A 5,082-nucleotide genomic window follows, 5' to 3' on the forward strand; every position below is an offset into this window, starting at 1 on the left:
CCATCGCTGGTCACTTCAAGGGTTACCAAGTGGAGCATATTGATCACAGGAAGAATGAAGCAGCTGATGCTTTGAGCCGGCTAGGATCTCAACGTAAGCTGGTGCCCCCAATTTTTTTCTTGACATATTGCATAATCCTTCAGTTAAGTTGTCGTCCAAAGAAGATCTTGCGGTCCCTGATCCTGAGGCACTATTGGTGGCAGCTCTTCAGGCCACCCCTGATTGGACAATTCCTTATTTGGCTTATATGACCCGAGGAGAGTTACCTGAGGATGAAGCTTTGGCCGGGCAAATAACCCGACGGTCTATGTCCATGACTATTATCAATGGCGAGTTACACCGATGCAGTGTCACAGGTGTGTTCCAGCGCTGTGTTTCTCCTGTAGAGGGCCGTGAAATTCTAAGGGAGATCCATGACGGAGACTGTGGCCATCATGCCAGCTCTAAGTCCCTTATGTCTAAGGCTTTTCGTCATGGATTTTATTGGTTGACGGCTCATGTTGATGCAGAAGATCTGGTTAGCAAATGTGATGGTTGTTAGAAGTTTTCTCGGTGGACTCATGTGCCGGCTCAAGAATTGAGGATGATTCCAATTACTTGGCCATTTGCGGTCTGGGGGATTGACATGGTTGGACCTTTCAAAAGGTCTAAGGATAAGAAGACCCACCTCTTGGTGGCAGTTGATAAATTCACTAAGTGGGTTGAAGCAGAACTAGTCAGCAAATGTGATGCAGCCACGGTGGTTCAATTCATGAAAAAAGTAATCTTTCATTTTGGTTATCCTCACAACATCATAAGTGATAATGGCACTAATCTGTCCAAAGGTGCTATGAAAGAGTTCTATCAATGAGAGCATATTCATCTTGACATCTCATTTGTAGCTCATCCCCAGTCCAATGGTCAAGTTGAACGAGCCAATCAATAATTCTTGAGAGGAATCAAACCCCGACTTATGGTCCCTTTGCAAAGGATGTCGGGTTGTTGGGTTGAGGAGTTACCATCAATGTTCTGGAGTATAAACACCACCCCCAATAGATCAACGGGTTATATACCTTTCTTCATGGTTTATGGGGCCGAGGCGGTTCTTCCAAGCGATGTTCTTCATGACTCGCCCCACGTGGAGGCTTATGTTGAAGCTGGTAATGAAAAAGCACGTTAGGATGCTCTTGATTTGTTGGATGAAGAGCGTGACCGTGCGGCGGCTCGTTCAGCGATATACCAGCAAGATCTGCATCGCTATCATAGCCGCCGGGTTAAAACATGAACCTTTCAAGAAGGCGATTTGGTGCTCCGGCTCATCCAAGATCAAACAGACATGCATAAGTTATCCCCACCTTGGGAAGGGCCTTTTGTGGTCAGCAAAAACCTGAACAATGGGTCATATTACCTTATTGATGTTCGAGAACACAAGGATTCACGCACATCGGAGGAGGAGACCCGCCGGTCGTGGAACATCTCTCATCTTCGGCCATATTACACTTGAGCCACTGATACGTCTCCAACGTATCTATAATTTTTGATTGTTCCATGCTATTATATTACCCGTTTTGGATGTTTATGGGCTTTACTTTGCACTTTTATATCATTTTTGGGACTAACCTACTAACCGGAGGCCCAGCCCGTATTGCTATTTTTTTGCCTATTTCAGTGTTTCGAAGAAAAGGAATATCAAACGGAGTCCAAACGGAATGAAACCTTCGGGAGCGATCTTTTTGGAACAAACGTGATCCAGAGGACTTGGAGTGGAAGTCAAGAAATAAACGAGGCGGCCACGAGGGTGGAGGGCATGCCCCCTATTGGGCGCGCCCCCTGCCTCGTGGGCCCCTCGGGCGTCCACCAACCTACTTCTTCCTCCTATATATACCCATGTACCCCGAAAACATCAGAAGCGACCATGAAAAACTATTTCCACCACTGTAACCTTCTGTATCCACGAGATCCCATCTTGGAGCCTTCCTCGGCGCTCCACCGGAGGGGGAATCAACCATGTAGGGCTTCTACATTAACACCATAGCCTCTCCGATGAGTTGTGAGTAGTTTACCACAGACCTTCGGGTCCATAGTTATTAGCTAGATGGCTTCTTCTCTCTCTTTGAATCTCAATACCATGTTCTCCTCGATCTTCTTGGAGATCTATTCTATGTAACTCTTTTTGCGGTGTGTTTGTCGAAATCCGATGAATTGTGGGTTTATGATCAAGTTTATCTATGAGAAATATTTGAATCTCCTCTGAATTCTTTTATGTGTGATTAAGTTATCTTTGCAAGTCTCTTTGAATTATCAGTTTGGTTTGGCCAACTAGATTGATCTTTCTTGCAATGGGAGAAGTGCTTAGCTTTGGGTTCAATCTTGCGGTATCCTTTCCCAGTGACAGCAGGGGCAGCAAGGCACGTATTGTATTGTTGCCCTCGAGGATAAAAAGATGGGGTTTATATCATATTGCATGAGTTTATCCCTCTACATCATGTCATCTTTCTTAATGCATTACTCTGTTCTTTACAAACTTAATACTCTAGATGCATGCTAGATAGTGGTCGATGTGTGGAGTAATAGTAGTAGATGCAGGCAGGAGTCGGTCTACTTGTCACGGACGTGATGCCTATATACATGATCATGCCTAGATAATCTCATAATTATTCTCTTTTCTATCAATTGCTAAACAGTAATTTGTTCACCCACCGTAATACTTATGCTATCTTGAGAGAAGCCACTAGTGAAATCTATGGCCCCGGGGTCTATCTTTTATCATATAAGTTTTCCATCTACTTTTATTTGCATCTTTTACTTTTCAATCCATATCACAAAAATACCAAAAATATTTATCTTATCTTATTATCTCTATCGGATCTCACTTTCACAAGTTTCCGTGAAGGGATTGACAACCCCTTTATCGCGTTGGTTGCGAGGTTCTTGTTTGTTTGTGTAGGTGCGTGGGACTTTTGAGGAGCCTCCTACTGGATTGATACCTTGGTTCTCAAAAACTGAGGGAAATACTTACAATACTTTGCTGCATCACCCTTTCCTCTTCAAGGGAAAACCAACGCAGTCCTCAAGAGGTAGCAAGAAGGATTTCTGGCGCCGTTGCCGGGGAGGTCTTCTCACAAGTCAAGACATACCAAGTACCCATCACAAACTCATCTCCCTCGCATTACATTATTTGCCATTTGCCTCTCGTTTTCCTCTCCCCCACTTCACCCTTGTCGTTTTATCCGCCCTTCTTCCGTTCGTCTTTTGGTTTACCTTAATGTATTACTTGGCTCGTTTGCTGGTTTGGTTGGAATAATGGTGTATTTATTACTAAACAAAGAAGCTAAGATCTATGGATTCTCATACGCTTGCTAATCTTTTTAAGAGATCCAATTATGATGAACCAATTGCTAGTGAGTTTTGTGCACTAGATTATCTTTATGAAGTTTTGCTTGAAATTCATGAATCTGAAATTTGTGATGAAGTACTTTATGAAGTGATTCATGATAGATCTTTGAATAAAAATCATGATTGCAATTATTTTACTATAAATTCTCTTGATGTCAATTGTGCTAATAATATGCAAAACCCTAAGCTTGGGGATGCTAGTTTTGCTATGTCTACTACTTGTTGCAATGATCATGATTGGGGTGATTCTTCTTATGTCTTGAAAATTTATTTAAGCCCCACAATGAATATGAGATTGATAATAGTGTTTGCAATGATATTGAAAGTGGGTTTGGAAGAGTGTCAACTTTAGATCCCACATATTTGGAGAATGTTCAATCTTATGGTATTTTTGATAAAAGTGGGTTTGGAGAGGTCATGACTTTAGTTAATGATAATCCCACTATTTTGGAAGAGTGTCAACTTCACATGCATGTGGATCGTGTTGAGAATATGTTATGTGATAGCTATTTTGTTGAATTTGCCTATGATCCTACATGTAATTATTATGAGAGAGGAAAATATGGTCCTGGAAATTTTTATCTTTCTAAATTACCTCTCGTCATGTTGAGATTGCTATCGTCTTTTTCTTCTTCCTTGCATATGCTAGTTTTTGCTTGCCTGGAAAATTTGTTTGCTTATAATATGCCTATGCATAGGAAGTATGTTAGACTTATATGTGTTTGTCACGTGTTTCATGATGCTCTCTTTGCGCTTCAATTCTTGTCTTTCATGTGAGCATCATTAAAATTATCAATGCCTAGCTAAATGGCTTTAAAGAAAAGCGCTTCTTGGGAGACAACCCAATATTTTTCCTTGCTGTTATTCAATAATTTTTTCATCTACCTTCTGTTTAGATGTGTTTTTATGTTTTAATTAGTGTTTGTGCCAAGTAGAACCTATAGGATAACCTATGGTGATAGTTAATTTGATTCTACTGAAAAACAGAAACTTTGCGTGCATGAAAATAATTTTAGTAATTCACAGAAACGTGATTTTGCGTTGATTCGTTTTGCTGTAGATCAATAGACAAATTTCCCAGAACTTCCTATTTTGGTAGGATTTTTAAAGTTCCAGAATTATTCTATAGTTACAGATTGCTACAGACTGTTCTGTTTTTGACTGATTCTGTTTTTCGTGTGTTGTTTGCTTATTTTGATGCATCTATGGCTAGTACGTAAGGGTATGAACCATAGAAAAGTTGAAATACATTAGGTTTAACACCAATATAAATAAGGAATGAGTTCATTACAGTACCTTATGTGGTGGTTTGTCTTTCTTTCACTAACGGAGCTTATGAGATTTCTTGTTGAGTCTTGTGTTGTGAAGTTTTCAAGTTTTGGGTAAAGATTTGATGGACTATGGAATAAGAAGTGGCAAGAGCCTAAGCTTGGGTATGCCCAAGGCACCCCAAGATATTCAAGAATAGCCAAAAGCGTAAGCTTGGGGATTCCCCGGAAGGCATCCCCTCTTTCGTATTCGTTTATCGGTAACTTTACTTGGAGCTATATTTTTATTCGCCACATGATATGTGTTTTGCTTGGAGAGTCTTGTATGATATTAGTATTTTCTTTTTAGTTTACCACAATCATACTTGCTATACACACCTTTTGGGAGAAACCCACTTGATTGGAATTTATTAGAATACTCTATGTGCTTCACTTATAT

The sequence above is a fragment of the Triticum dicoccoides genome, chromosome 3B, assembly GCF_002162155.2.
Source record: "Triticum dicoccoides isolate Atlit2015 ecotype Zavitan chromosome 3B, WEW_v2.0, whole genome shotgun sequence".
Lineage (NCBI taxonomy): Eukaryota > Viridiplantae > Streptophyta > Magnoliopsida > Poales > Poaceae > Triticum > Triticum dicoccoides.